Consider the following 16625-nt stretch of genomic DNA (forward strand, 5'->3'; position numbering starts at 1 on the left):
TCCCTTCGCAAGTGGTTTTTCTCCAAGTTCTTCTTCGACCGCGACTACCCGACTCTACATGGGACAACCGTCATGGACTACCTCTTCGATGAGGAGAAACAAGAGTCGAGGACGACTCTTCCCCAAGGGGGGGGGAGATGATGCGGGGTGGCTTTCGGACACCTCCGCCTCAAGACCGTCAAGTGCAACCCCGCCTATCGTCGACGCTACACCATGGCCAAAGAGTCCCCCAAGTGGACCTTCAACCCTAAACCACGCTACACGCGACAAGGTGAACTCCTTCCTCTCGATACTCGACCTCGTCAATACCTTGAATGGAATGCTACCTCATATCGGTGTGCTACATATCATTAGGTACAAGAATCATCGAGGAACCGGAGAGGAGGAACACCCATGGTGCAAGGAAGCGAGGGAAGGGAAGAGGAGCCATTCATCATGGTGCAAGGAAGAAGGAAGAAGGAAGAAGAAGAAGAGAAGAAGGAAGAGGGAGGAGGAGGCCCGGCCGGCCCGTAGTCCGGTCCGACTGGCCCCAGGACCGACCTGCCCGGTTGGCGACCGGTCGACCGGCTCCACAACCGGACCGCCGGTCCCAGTCGATCCGGCCCGACCGGCCCAGACCGGATCCGACGGGAACTACCCACCAAACTGCCTAAGTTACCCACTTATGTACCTTTTCGCCAAGTGTTGTCTTGTAGGCCTATATATAGACCCAAGACACCCCCCTTACCTCTTTAGACTTGTTTTGAACTCAAACCTAATTTTGAGCTTAGTCTCCCTTGGGTATCATCCCTCTGTAATCAAGGCCATCCTTGTTGTTGATTTGGATATTATTGAGTGAGATTCTAGTACAAGCTACTCTCTCTCCCTCACCAATCCCCTTTTCTCCAACACCAATCTCTCACCGGGAATTCTGCCGCGTGCCTCTTCCGGGTGATTCTATTGGCGTGGTCCATCGAGCCACGGGGGTAAGTATCGGGTGTATCGGGTTGGTGTGCGTGCGTGAGTCTCGGAGTTCCTCGTGTTCGTCGTGTTCTTCGTGTTCCTCGCGTTTTCCCATCTCCCCTCTTGGTTTCGAAGTCAATCCGCGAGATCGGGCCACACACGGGGTCTTAGACCTCATCATATGGAGTATGTACCTCCCCGGCACCGTGGCAGCTCACCTCACTTTGAGCGTGGCTCCACCGCCAAGCCAAGAGACCCATAGTGTCTTCCGGACGGGTCAGCCCCGAAGGCCTCCCGTTATACTATTGTCTCCACCAACGACAATCCGGATTCAGGGGTAACCTTACCCTTATATAGTTGTGCGGTGTCCCATGTTAAGAAGAACAAACTACGAGCCAAGCCCCGTCCCACTCCAGGGTAATGTGGTTGCGCGGGTTAATTGTCACGGGTGAATACTTAGACGCCAAAGTTTTCGAAAACAAGATTTTCTTTCCAACCATCTTTGCCAAGATCCTTCCCTTTCATAAACACACACTTGGGTAAGTCCAACTCACCCAAGGTTTTCAAAAATTCTTTTCAACAAGGTATTTTTCCAAGGGGGTTCCCAACCTATAGTTTCATGTAAGAACTAAGAGACAACAATGGCGTGATGCTAGCCATCATACCACTAAGGAGATGATAATTGAGGTGTCAAGGGGATCATACATACTTAGGATAAGCATGCATAGGGACATCATAAATAGCATGATTCAACAAGGGTCATGATGTTAGTCATCATACCACTATGGGGTGCAAAAAGGGTGTCAAGAGGTCGACACACACAAGACAAGTGGGCGTACCCATCACACTTAGAGGGGTACACCAAGAACATGATGATGAAGACCACCATTTCACTAAAGGGGGTTGTAGGTGAGGTGTCAAAGAGAATAAACATGCTCATGGTGAGCATGCTCCATCAACATAAGTAGAAACAACACAAGATAGATCGAGAGACAAGAATAACAACAAAGTAACCACAATATGTGATTAAACATTCAGAGATCAAGAGATGGCTTGCCTTAGCTTATTTGTCCCTGGACTTCTTCAACTCCATCAATATAAGAATCCCAACAATAAAAAGAGCTAATGTTAAGCAAACCATATTCCACATCATTCGGAAACTTAAGCAAAACAAAAGAGCTAATGTTAAGTTGCAGAGGTTTTGTTTTGCAAGCATAAAACAAGGGTTGCCCATCCCTACTAAAAAGAGTTGGTCAAGGGTTTTAAATAAACCGAAAAGTTTTGCTTCAACAATGCATGTCACACATAAACATTACTAACAGCAACAAATATGTATAAAAAGAGACTAATAATATTTTTCCTAGATAGCCAGTACTAATACAAGACTAACCCAATTGGAATCACCCAAAAATATTAAACCTACAATTTTAGGAATTTCTTTGAATCTGACTGTACAGAAAACAAGATCTGTAAGCCATAAATCGTAGAAAAATCCTAAAAATATGGGGCTGCTGGCATTTGAAAGGTAATTAAACAGAGAAGCATACACAATTGGATTTGGGTTCAAATTATTTCTGAAACTCTCACAAATGGATTGACAAGTTTACTGCATGTCTGTACCATTTGCTTTCTCTCTGGAGTTACAGAGCAGATAAAGTTTTGAAACTTGTTTGAGATGATTAAGAAAACATTCAGCAGTCCTACAAAATTGGAATCACTCAATTAGGTTCAAAAATGGATTTTTGGTGATTTAAAAGCTAACAGCCATGTCTGCAGAACACACAGAACAAATTTAATTCACCAAAAATCGTACACAAATCAAAAAAATATGAGGTCAGCTGCATCTGAAAGGTAATTAATAGGTGGTTCTTACCCAACTTGTTTCACTCCAAAATTTGTCTCCAAGCTCCTGGTTTAATTCGACAAAGCCAGATCTGACCAGATCTTGATCTGTGAACCATTTCAGTTTCAGGAGGTCAATAGAAGTGAAACCACAGCCAAAATGAAGGTATTGAGGAGGAATTTCACCCACAGTTGAGTTTGCTCAAAAAGGTTTTGTAAAACGGGATAAATCTAACAAACAGTGATTCTGCATGTTTACAGAACTTTATTTGCCAAGGCAAATCCGTAACGAATTTGAGGACGAGACGAACGCCAAGTTGTAGATCTTTTCAATACCTATTTGTGGAACTTTGAATCACTCGATTTGGGTCTACACACGAGATTTTGCGGATTTTACAAGTTCGTACCAGAATCTGGAACAGCAAGATAGCAGAAATTACAGCAAGTTTTTGGACGAACTTTGGTCAAGAGCTTCAGATCTGAGGATTGCTCAACCTTCTCCATGCTTGGACCAACATGCACCTGCATCAAGATCCAATCTTAGCAATGGAGGAAGAAGAAGAGGAGAGGAAACCAGCTAGGGTTGGGGGAGAAGAGAGTGAGAGGAATGCTCTCATGGGGAGGGGGAGCTTGAGAGAGAAGGAGAGCTGCGGTTTGGTGTGCTCTCATGGCCATGGCCGGCCATGGAGCCTTGGTGGAGCTTCAGCTCGTGGGGAAGAGGTAGGAGAAGGGTGTGAGAGAGTGGAGGAAGGAGTGGAGTGTCCAAAAATGAGAAGCAAAAGATGGGGAGGTGGCCGGCCAAGCCCCTTTTATAGAGGGAGAGGGGTGGCTGCCTCCTCTTTGATTGGTGGAGGTGGGTGGCTGGCTTGGGGAAGAGATATTTGACCCAAGCTGAATTTATTTGTGGCATAGGGAAGGGACAAAGGAGGAGAGGCTTCCCAAGGTGGAATAACTATGTGAGGGAGAGAGAGAGATGGAGAAACATGATGCTTGTGTGCCATGCATGGCATGGCCGGCCAAGATTGTGGCCAAGCACAAGTGATCATCAAGAGAGTATTGCCACACATGCATGACACCCAAGGTTGAGTGTCTCACATTTTTCAAAAATGGAGATATAGAATTTTAGGTAAAGTGATGACAATGCACAAGGGTGCTAAAGTAGATGGTGGTGGTATTCTAACCTGATAAAAGAGGTGTCTAAGATGTGATGGTGGTGATGGTGGTTTAGTCAATGATAGAGCAAGGTTAAGAGAGATGGTGAGTGAAGTATTCATATACTCACAAGGATGAATATATTGACATAAATCATCAATCCATGAGGTCAAGGTGATGATGGAAAAGAATAGAGGATTGGGATGGGTATGATGAAATATAAGTTGCTCTTCAAATAAGGGGTCAATTGGGAGTGATTTGAAAATATCAAATGATCATCTACATGATCAAAAATTGGAGGATGAGGGGATACAATGTGGTAGATCAGAGAGATACACAAGATGTGCAAGAGTTGTCATTTGAGAAGGATTTATTTGAAAGGTATATGGTACACCTCAATTGTCTAGGGACAATTAGGAATGAACTCAACTGGAATGGAATTTGAAAATGTTGAGAGGAAACTAGTTGGAACATAGGAGTTCAAAATATTCTACTTACTTTCTCAAGTAAAGTAGAGTTTTTCTCAAACGTAAAATAAGCAAGAGGAAACAAGAAATGGTGTAGGTACCATAAACAAGCTTTTTATTAAAAAGAAAGCCAAATAGAGAGTAATGTTTTTAGAAATCAGTTCTTGGTAGAAATGGGAAGAAAAACAAAAACCCATTTCAGCTCCTTGTTTTCCTTGAAGACTTATCTTGAAAAGATTTAATAAAACTAGAAGTAGTTTTGTGATCAAAACTAGAGAAGGAAAAAACAATAGGGTTTTTGAGAGAGGAAACTAATTTAGGGAGGAGTGTTCTCAAGGGTAGATGGTAGCTACAAAATGTACCCATCATTCCACTCTTGGTTTTGGGAAGATTAAACTTGAATAAACACAAGAGGCAAAAGTGCAGAAAGTGATCTTGAGGTTAAACATTGGATAGGGTACAAGATCAATGGAGTATAAGAGTTGCAAGAGTAGAATGGGACATGCAAGACGTGGAAGTTACACATGGTATTGCACAGATGAGATTAATGCATTGAGGTCAACAATAACAGTTGTGAGTGCTTAAGGATCAATTGCCAAAGTCTGGACATTATAAGCCTGTCAACACAGATGGTCGACATGGCCTCAAAACCAACAAGGATGAGTGGGTATAAGAGAGGGATGTAGCTAGGGGAAGATGATCCCAAGTTTTAAATTTAGGATGATTGAGCTAGGTTGTACCACAAGGAGAAAAATTAAGAAGGCACACTCATGTTGCCATCAGGGGAAGAGTTTGAGGTAGTAAAAAGGAAAACAACTTTTCCTAGGACACACATGTGTTTTATTATGTGAGTTGTTTGTTTTACCACTAGAGGTGTTGTTCTAAGAGGTGGCTCAAGACAAAACTCAACAGGAAATCAAGACAACACATCTACCAACAGATCAAGGCAATTCATCATAACAAACATATCAAGGCAATTCATCTTAATTAGTCTATAGAAAAAGTTTTTGTTCCCCCTAATTTTTGCAATAAGGACAACTAAACAAGTTTGTAAAAGTTGGGGTGTTACAGATCTTCCACCCTTAAAAATAATCTCGTCCCGAGATTACTGAGCGCAGAACTAGAGGGGTTGTAAAACTTAACGAAAGTTAGACTCCATTCTTCTGTAGATGTGCCGTTGTTGAAAGGGTTGCAACTTCAGCTTCTGAGAGACATGGTAACTTCTGGCCGAGAGCAAGCTTCATGAGGAGGTTGACTACTCCGTGAAGGTGTTGGATCTGCATATTCTTAACGATCCTAGCAGGGGTTCATGATTTCTAGGAGAGTTAGTGTACTCCAACGGTGCTTTAGCAGGGTTGAAAGCTTTTGAGAGTTAGCTTTAAGTTTTAGTGGAAGACGAAGTCTTCCACCCTTAAAATTGTTCACCGGGGGTCTTTGAAAACTCTAAGCTTCCGCCACGGGTCTTGTCGGGCGCTCCTTGGAGAAGTCATTGATCTCCTGTCTTGAGTTGAAAACATCTTCAGAGGGCATTGTGTAGTCCATGGCTTCAAGAGGGGTTAGTGCATCCTACGTTTCCAACGGTGTGTTAGAAAGGTTAAAAATGTTAGGGTTAGCTCCAATTTATAGTGGAAGACGAAGTCTTCCACCCTTAAGATTTTTCATCGTGTTCTTGGAAAAACTCAGAGCTTCTGCCTTGTAGTTCTGTCTGGGGCTTCTGAAGAAGTCATCGGTCTTCCTTTCTCAGCTGAAGAATCTTCGGGGGTGACGTGCAGACCACCACTTCAAGAGGCACTCACGGTGTTAACTAAACCATATGGGATGCGCGGCGAGTTAGCAAGTTGATGAAAGTCCTGGTTGGTATCCACATGAAGCAGCAACCAAAGTCGTCGAAGACAATCTTCATCTTGCGGGTTGGTGCTGACTTACAGAAGTTGGTGAGCGGATAAGTTGCACCTAGTCTTGAGTTCTTGAGGTATCTTTAGGAGTCTTCCCTTGATAAGGACCAGATGAACCATGTGATGTCGCTTGGTTTTGATGCTATTGTTCACTCAACGGGTTAGACGGTGTGTTAGGGGTTGGTTTCAAGAAGATATCCACGAGGTCAGTGCGATTATACTCCAAGGTTAGACCAAGTTAGTATGTCTTCTCGCGGAGGTGCAGTCACTCTTGAAGGTAGGGGCTTCTGCTTTCTTGGCCTAGTAGAGATGCTTCGGCTGACCTTGAAATTAGTTAGCGCAGACAGGGGTCTGGGTTAGTTTTTCTGACGGTTGAAAAACTACTTCTAACGGGTTTAGAGTTAGAGTCTTTCGTTAATCTACCCAACTAACTAGCAGTTAGCAATACATCGGCGAGGCAAACTTTAATCCTATCATAGCATGTGACACCCATACAATCATAACCAGAGACAAAATACCACTAACAGAGGCTACTGGTATTTTTCCTAGATGCACATTAACAAATCAAGATCAACACAATTGGAATCATTCAAAAATATTTATTTTTCAATTTTTGAGACTCAAAATACTAACCAGAAACAGTGATCAAGTTTTATTTATTAAAAATCGTACAAAAATCCTAAAAATACAAGGTCAGTGGCATCTGAAAGATAATTTCATACTGGTTCTAGTGCAATTGGAATCACATCAATCGGAGCTACCAAAATATTTTTATTAGCAAAACAGTACACTGGCAGATTTCCATTTTTAATTTCTGTTTTACAAATTTCAAACAATTAAAAAGGGCGGGAACGTCTAATTAGCAAGACATACATGCACACAGCAAACAGATACAAACACTCAAGGCAGCACACTAGGGAACTACAAGCAATCATCAAACCAGACATGGTACTCTAAGTACCCAAAAATTCCTAATGCGCGGGGGTAGCTCAATCGAAGCGATTGAGTTTGTCCTATCCATCCTATTGGATTTGGGGCTGGTCACATATGTTGGCGTCTTCATCTTGTTGGCATCGTCTTCAATAAGGATTCTTGTAGCAGTTGGTGGCAAAGCAGGCCTGGGGTTGTCTCGTCGATGTTGAGGTGGAGGCAAAAACTGCGTAGAACTTCTAGTCTCGACATCTCGGAAATATGAGGTCCTTGAAGGGGTAGCTGTTGAGGTGCTCCCGAAGTCGAGATCTTCTCGTGGCTGGCCTAAAAATTACTAGTCTAGAAACTGAGGACTTGATCCCTGACGACTGCAAAAAGTGCGAGCCCATGGAGGAAGAAGGTCAGCTCCTTGACAGACTTTGGTGACAACCAAAGGCATGATCTTATTATCCCTTTATGTGCAGGACTAACTCGGCGTCCGATCTTCAATAGTTGTCGTTGGAGATACGTGAGACTTCATAAAAGGTTGATCCATCTTCGACTTCGAGTCTCCGGTCTGAGTTGGGGACATCGTCCAACATGCAGGTTTGAAGTGGTTGAGACAATAGAGCAAGAATTTTCAAACCTTCTTATAAAGCGGAGAGATAAGAATTTAGAAGCTTTGAATAAATAAGGGGAGTAGAAGCTATACTTCTGACTAAAGAAACAATTTGTTTCATAAATAGTTTTTCCCAAGTAATTGTTTTTCCTAACTAACGTCCATGCTAACTAAGGTCTCCTACAGTCAGGATAGCTCTGATACCAGCTCTGTGGGGACCCCGGACTAGCTGTCCGAAATTCCCTGTTATGTATACAGTTCACGATCCCATGATCAGTGCGCTGTGAACACATAACCGAACTGATATCAAATTACACCATCCATTACAAAGCGGAATAAGAAAATTACAACATGGTCTCATGACCAATACTTACATAATAGCCTCGAAGGGCCTAACTAAAACATCAGAGTAGCATCATCACTTCAGCAGCGCAATACCCAAGTCATCTGCCATAACCCTACAGGCAACTAACTGGGAAGACGTTCCTAGCTCGCATAGACGTCGTCAACTCCTTCTTCATCCGTCGTGTTCCTCAAAGTCTGGCCAAGTAAATAGCCAGGGACAAAGCCGTGAGTACATTTGGAATTGTACTCGCAAACCATCAAGAAGGTATTTTGCAAGAGTGCAAGATAACACGTGCTAATCTAGATGACAAGAGGGAATAGCTAATTTCTCTTGTGGAAATAGCATGTAGAAGAGAAGTAGTTTCTCATGTGGATGTAGCATGTAGAAGAGAAGTAGTTTCTCTTGTGGATGTAGCATCCCATCATCACAGTTGAAGGGGACACTAAGAAGATCCTATGACATCTCGATATCATTATTGAAGAAGATACTTCAAAAGAATTCTACAACATAAAACACTAGGAAGGGAGTAACCCAGTTTATTTCCTTTCCGACCATCTCCATATGGTCGACACATCCTTTCCCGTACCCTTCCGGTACTTCAAAACAAGTTCTTTCCTTTCCTTTGTCAAACAATTTTGTAAAACAAAACTCATCAGGCTAAGCAACAGCCATTCCAATCGTCCATGACCACGGACACGGCTATTCGAATAGATTTGACTCTGCAGAGTTTGCACACTTTCCCCACAAGATCCGCGAGTTCATCATGTGGGCATCATCCCCGCATATCAACTATGCCATGACAAAAACTCGGACATAGCCTTTCGCCTATTCGTCTTAGCACGGGATCCTACCCTATGGAGTATGTACCTCCCCGGCACCGTGGCAGCTCACCTCACTTTGAGCGTGGCTCCACCGCCAAGCCAGGAGACCCATAGTGTCTTCCGGACGGGTCAGCCCCGAAGGCCTCCCGTTATACTATTGTCTCCACCAACGACAATCCGGATTCAGGGGTATCCTTACCCTTATATAGTTGTGCGGTGTCCCATGTTAAGAAGAACTAACTACGAGCCAAGCCCCGTCCCACTCCAGGGTAATGTGGTTGCGCGGGTTAATTGTCACGGGTGAATACTTAGACGCCAAAGTTTTCGAAAACAAGATTTTCTTTCCAACCATCTTTGCCAAGATCCTTCCCTTTCATAAACACACACTTGGGTAAGTCCAACTCACCCAAGGTTTTCAAAAATTCTTTTCAACAAGGTATTTTTCCAAGGGGGTTCCCAACCTATAGTTTCATGTAAGAACTAAGAGACAACAATGGCGTGATGCTAGCCATCATACCACTAAGGAGATGATAATTGAGGTGTCAAGGGGATCATACATACTTAGGATAAGCATGCATAGGGACATCATAAATAGCATGATTCAACAAGGGTCATGATGTTAGTCATCATACCACTATGGGGTGCAAAAAGGGTGTCAAGAGGTCGACACACACAAGACAAGTGGGCGTACCCATCACACTTAGAGGGGTACACCAAGAACATGATGATGAAGACCACCATTTCACTAAAGGGGGTTGTAGGTGAGGTGTCAAAGAGAATAAACATGCTCATGGTGAGCATGCTCCATCAACATAAGTAGAAACAACACAAGATAGATCGAGAGACAAGAATAACAACAAAGTAACCACAATATGTGATTAAACATTCAGAGATCAAGAGATGGCTTGCCTTAGCTTATTTGTCCCTGGACTTCTTCAACTCCATCAATATAAGAATCCCAACAATAAAAATAAAATCCTCGCCCGAACCACTTCTCCTTCTTCTCCGAAATTGTTCGCATCTATCGCCGGAAAATATAAAAGGAACACAATCAATCACATTGCATCAACAAGACAACATTCATCAATCAACAACTAACCATGCAGCCAAGGTATAACATACTAAGGACCTATAGATACCACAAAACAACTTTAAGAGTTTTAATTTAGAAATCCCCATTTATTTACTTAATAAATGTATGAGTGCATCACAACTTAGCAATTGCCTCTCTCGGTTATCACCATGGTATAAACCAAATATCCCCTGGTAGATAACAACATAAAGATGACAAGTGCATTAGTTTGGCATCAAAAACATTCATAATACATTTTCAAACATTTTTTGAAAAGTAGAAAACATTTTTCCTAACTTAATTTGTTCACATAACACTACATTCAAAATAGGAAGCAAACCATATTCCACATCATTCGGAAACTTAAGCAAAACAAAAGAGCTAATGTTAAGTTGCAGAGGTTTTGTTTTGCAAGCATAAAACAAGGGTTGCCCATCCCTACTAAAAAGAGTTGGTCAAGGGTTTTAAATAAACCGAAAAGTTTTGTTTCAACAATGCATGTCACACATAAACATTACTAACAGCAACAAATATGTATAAACAGAGACTAATAATATTTTTCCTAGATAGCCAGTACTAATACAAGACTAACCCAATTGGAATCACCCAAAAATATTAAACCTACAATTTTAGGAATTTCTTTGAATCTGACTGTACAGAAAACAAGATCTGTAAGCCATAAATCGTAGAAAAATCCTAAAAATATGGGGCCACTGGCATTTGAAAGGTAATTAAACAGAGAAGCATACACAATTGGATTTGGGTTTAAATTGTTTCTGAAACTCTCACAAATGGATTGACAATTTTACTGCATGTTTATACCATTTGCTTTCTCTCTGGAGTTACAGAGCAGATAAAGTTTTGAAACTTGTTTGAGATGATTAAGAAAACATTCAGCAGTCCTAAAAAATTGGAATCACTCAATTAGGTTCAAAAATGGATTTTTGGTGATTTAAAAGCTAACAGCCATGTCTGCAGAACACACAGAACAAGTTTAATTCACCAAAAATCGTACACAAATCAAAAAAATATGAGGTCAGCTGCATCTGAAAGGTAATTAATAGGTGGTTCTTAACCAACTTGTTTCACTCCAAAATTCGTCCCAAAGCTCCTGGTTTAATTCGACAAAGCCAGATCTGACCAGATCTTGATCTGTGAACCATTTCAGTTTCAGGAGGTCAATAGAAGTGAAACCACCGCCAAAATGAAGGTATTGAGGAGGACTTTCACCCACAGTTGAGTTTGCTCAAAAAGGTTTTGTAAAACGGGATAAATCTAACAAACAGTGATTCTGCATGTTTACAGAACTTTATTTACCAAGGCAAATCCGTAATGAATTTGAGGACGAGACCAACGCCAAGTTGTAGAACTTTTCAATACCTATCTGTGGAACTTTGAATCACTCGATTTGGATCTGCACACGAGATTTTGAGGATTTTAAAAGTTCGTACCAGAATCTGGAACAGCAAGATAGCAGAAATTACAGCAAGTTTTTGGACGAACTTTGGTCAAGAGCTTCAGATCTGAGGATTGCTCAACCTTCTCCATGCTTGGACCAACATGCACCTGCATCAAGATCCAATCTTAGCAATGGAGGAAGAAGAAGAGGAGAGGAAACCAGCTAGGGTTGGGGGAGAAGAGAGTGAGAGGAATGCTCTCATGGGGAGGGGGAGCTTGAGAGAGAAGGAGAGCTGCGGTTTGGTGTGCTCTCATGGCCATGGCCGGCCATGGAGCCTTGGTGGAGCTTCAGCTCGTGGGGAAGAGGTAGGAGAAGGGTGTGAGAGAGTGGAGGAAGGAGTGGAGTGTCCAAAAATGAGAAGCAAAAGATGGGGAGGTGGCCGGCCAAGCCCCTTTTATAGAGGGAGAGGGGTGGCTGCCTCCTCTTTGATTGGTGGAGGTGGGTGGCTGCCTTGGGGAAGAGATATTTGACCCAAGCTGAATTTATTTGTGGCATAGGGAAGGGACAAAGGAGGAGAGGCTTCCCAAGGTGGAATAACTATGTGAGGGAGAGAGAGAGATGGAGAAACATGATGCTTGTGTGCCATGCATGGCATGGCCGGCCAAGATTGTGGCCAAGCACAAGTGATCATCAAGAGAGTATTGCCACACATGCATGACACCCAAGGTTGAGTGTCTCACATTTTTCAAAAATGGAGATCTAGAATTTTAGGTAAAGTGATAACAATGCACAAGGGTGCTAAAGTAGATGGTGGTGGTATTCTAACCTGATAAAAGAGGTGTCTAAGATGTGATGGTGGTGATGGTGGTTTAGTCAATGATAGAGCAAGGTTAAGAGAGATGGTGAGTGAAGTATTCATATACTCACAAGGATGAATATATTGACATAAATCATCAATCCATGAGGTCAAGGTGATGATGGAAAAGAATAGAGGATTGGGATGGGTATGATGAAATATAAGTTGCTCTTCAAATAATGGGTCAATTGGGAGTGATTTGAAAATATCAAATGATCATCTACATGATCAAAAATTGGAGGATGAGGGGATACAATGTGGTAGATCAGAGAGATACACAAGATGTGCAAGAGTTGTCATTTGAGAAGGATTTATTTGAAAGGTATATGGTACACCTCAACTGTCTAGGGACAATTGGGAATGAACTCAACTGGAATGGAATTTGAAAATGTTGAGAGGAAACTAGTTGGAACATAGGAGTTCAAAATATTCTACTTACTTTCTCAAGTAAAGTAGAGTTTTTCTCAAACGTAAAATAAGCAAGAGGAAACAAGAAATGGTGTAGGTACCATAAACAAGCTTTTTATTAAAAAGAAAGTGATAGGGCAAAGGTGGCCGATCTTTCGATGAGACGTGGATAATTCGATTTGTTGGTGGAGTTCGTGCTTGACGATCCGACTACACGTGCAAAGCTCGTGCGCCAATGCAATCGCTAGGACAATCTCCGGGAGTTACTGATCTTGCGGAAGCACGATCAGCCTGACCAGCAAGGGTCTTAATTCCTACCTGAAATCGAGAACAAGTAAGAACTAAAGATGCAATCAGAATATTGCGAATAGAGATGAAAGCTTGATTGATAATGGTGGGATTCTGAATAGTCGGTCTTGTTCTGGGCGTTGGCCTCAAAAGAAGTACACGTAGTTGCAACAATTGGCTAACTTTTAATCTAATCAAAATCCAAGTTCTAATGACGGCTACGGAGGGATATATATGGGGGAAGTCAAGGGATTTTCGTCCAACCAGCTAGGGTTGGCCAAAAACACCCCTAAATGGGCCTTCCTCCACTTATATGGCCTCTTAAAATCCCCTAAAATACCTAATCCGAAAATACATGGGCCTGGCCCATTAAATAAGGTGACGCAGCACCAAAACTAACTCTTTGGACGAATTTTATGATGGAATAACTTGTATAATTCATCCAAGCATCATTGCTTCACTATGGTGGCTTCAATGTTCTGAAATCCTCGCTTGCAACGCCATCCTGAATCCTTGCAGGTCTGCTGCCATCTCCATGCACGTTCCTAATCCAATGCTTGGCGTCCATGCTAGATCCATTCCTAAATAATATAAATACATTTGATTTAGGCAGCATCATATTCTCATATATATTAGGAAGGATTCCTAGTAACGAATGTACCTGAGATGTGGTTGTAGGAGTATTGGTTGTATCTATCATAGAGATGTCCTCATCATCCTCCCCTACTTGAATTGAAGTCGTCTTCGACGTAGTCTCATCTATTTCACCAAGATATGCCTTCAAATCGCAGGTAATCATGTCCTCATCATCCTCCCTTTCTTGAAAGAAAAGCCGTCCTCGGCGATGTTTATTCTGTAAACATGCTAACAAAAGAGACAAGGTATATGCATGGTATATGTATATGTCATCCGTTTTAACAGATCTCTCATGTTTCCCATTTAAGTTTGTACATATTCCAGTATTGTAGTAGCGTAGAAGCTTATTAGTCCCCATAAAACATTTATCACAACTCAATTTGCAGATATAAGTGAAGCACATTTTAACTCCTTTCAAATGATAATGCTCATCATTAAACCATCCCAAAGTTGGTAAACAAAACTGTAAGGTCTCAAATTTACTAGCCACACAATGTTGAATTAAACAATTTTGCAGCAAGTTATTTAGCATAGAATGAATACCAACATTGGAGGTCATATCAAAATGAGAAAGCATATTCACAAATTCAGGTTTGTTGGAACATCGACTAGAAAAATCATCACTCATGATGCAAATCCTATGTACCATAAAAATATCCGCTATGTCATACCGCCCAACCAAATTAAAAGTAACATCAGGGGCGTAGACACTCTTTAAACAGGGAAGTTCATCAATTTTATGTCTAGCATGTGACAAAGATATAGGTGGATCCATCACAACAGAAAACAAAGAATTAGCATGAGAAATCTTAGCCAACACTTCATTATTCATAACCAGTTTTATATGATCCATACTAGAGTCATCTTTCAAGTCACAAGGTGCGATATCAGGAGCAAGAATTTCAGTTTGTGCACTCATAGATATGGAAGAATGAACTTGTACGGTAGGTGTGTTTAACCTAGTTGGTATATCAATTACACAAGTTCCTAACACATGATCATCCTTGGAAACAAAAGTCTCCGTTGGTACACTCATATCAATAGAGGAATGAAAAACAGCACATGGTACACAAAAATCTGTAGGTCTATCATAACTAGAGTCAACCAAAAGATTGCTAGTCATATCAATGATAATTGCAGTGGATGCACTCATATTCCAAGACAGATTAAAGTGATCAATTGGTACACCCAACCCAAAATCTCTCTTAACATGTAACTCATTTGGGCCACTCGAATTGATAGATGCATGAATATTCGCAAAAGAAGCACCCAAAACATTTGGTATTGTAGCATGCAATTCAGTGGGTGTACTTAAATCAATAGAAGAATCAATTTCAGCATTAATAATTTCAGTGGACGCGCACATCGTCAAAGAAGAATTGAATATAGGACTAATTGCGCTCACAACAGCATCAATCTCAGTGGTACTATCACATGGTACTTTCAAATCAGTAGTATGATCCTCTAATATAGGCGCTGTGGCCAAATCATCAGTGAACTCAACACATGGTATATTAATATCAACATGGTATTTACCAATTTCAAGTTCATTAACAAAACTAGGAAGCATCTCCATTGTTTGATCAGAAGATTGTTTCAAAGTGACAATTCTATCCTCAATCAATTCAATCGACAAATCATCACATGACATATGTAGATCATCATGGAATTCATCAGTCACATGTGGAAGGACAAAATCAGTACCTTCATTTTTACCTTGGGACTCCAACGTAGAAGATGTTCGCAGCGATGTGTCACAAGTCTGTGGCTGGGCAACTCGCACTACAATATTCATGCGTGGAACGTTGGAAGAAACAACCGGTGCTAGTGTGCATGACTTGGAGGAGTTGAAATGGTCCACCGTGTTTTCCTGTATGTATTTCTCAAAAGCACAAGCGCGAACATATATACCAATAGTTGAACGAGGAATATACTTAAATAAAACCTTAATATCAGGGTTCAAGCCGTTGAAAAACATGTTTCTAGTACTTTCCTCAAATTCCTTTATATCACAACGGTACATGTAAAATTTAAATTCCTGATAGTAAACATGCACAGTATTACTACCTTGTTCTAATCGTTCAAGTTTGCGGAGCATTTCACGTTGATGAGAAAGAGGCACAAATCTACGTCTCAAAACAGATTTTAAATCTACCCAAGTAGTAGGTTTATTATCGACATTTTCTTTATAATTCCAGTCCCACCAAATGGAAGCAAGATCAATAAAAGTTTGGGCGGCAATTCTTACTTTCTCATGTTCATTAAAATCATGGCATCCAAAAATATTGTCAACCTCAAACTCCCAATCAAAATAAGCATCCGTATTATATCTACCCTCATAAACTGGTAAAGATATAACCTGATCATGATCTCCTGTAAATGGTTGCACATGCAGCTCCGTAGTCGTCATGGTACTCGGGTCGATGGCTTGGTCCTCAATTCCTGTCATGGTTAGTACCCAAAAAGCACAAATGTATATGCCTACAAACTACGGAATATGGTGGTTCACGCGCAATTCGTCAAGCAAAATACAAAGCTCTTACAAGTTCTTACCAAACAGGAGGAAGGCGATATGGCAACCAGCAAAGATCAGCTTCTCCAAAGATTGCCAAAGCGATTACCAGGGTCGACACAGTGCACGTGGAGATATCTGTGGAGCTCTGGGAAGGCAAAGTATAGTGATATGGTGGCACAGTAATCAAATCAGCGATGCAAATTGAGTAAACGCTCAACGACGGTACTGTGCTGGTCCTAGGCTAGATCGTATTAGAGACGCGAGCCTAAATCACCAACGAGATCACGACGCGGCACAAGATACAAGAGACAGCGAAACTGGCACTAGAGGATAGAGGCACCTATGGTAAGGCGCCCAGGTTTTTTTTTTTTTTTTGACTCAATCTTGGCGCTTGACCCTAGAGATCTCTATGGTAGGGCGCCCAGATTTTTTTTTTTTTTCAGATTTTTTTTTTTTTT

The 16625-nt window shown here is 41.6% G+C and overlaps 1 long non-coding RNA gene across 1 annotated transcript; it reads right to left on the reverse strand.

Moving 5' to 3' along the window:
• Positions 1-11115: 11115 nt before the first annotated feature.
• On the reverse strand, positions 11116-11948 carry LOC127300969 (uncharacterized). Its single transcript, XR_007851729.2, has 3 exons — positions 11569-11948; positions 11383-11479; positions 11116-11217 (listed from the first exon to the last, which is right to left on the reverse strand). It is a non-coding gene; the product is annotated as an uncharacterized lncRNA (long non-coding RNA).
• Between the last annotated feature and the right edge of the window lie 4677 nt (positions 11949-16625).

Source organism: Lolium perenne, chromosome 7, assembly GCF_019359855.2.
Source record: "Lolium perenne isolate Kyuss_39 chromosome 7, Kyuss_2.0, whole genome shotgun sequence".
NCBI classification, from domain to species: domain Eukaryota; kingdom Viridiplantae; phylum Streptophyta; class Magnoliopsida; order Poales; family Poaceae; genus Lolium; species Lolium perenne.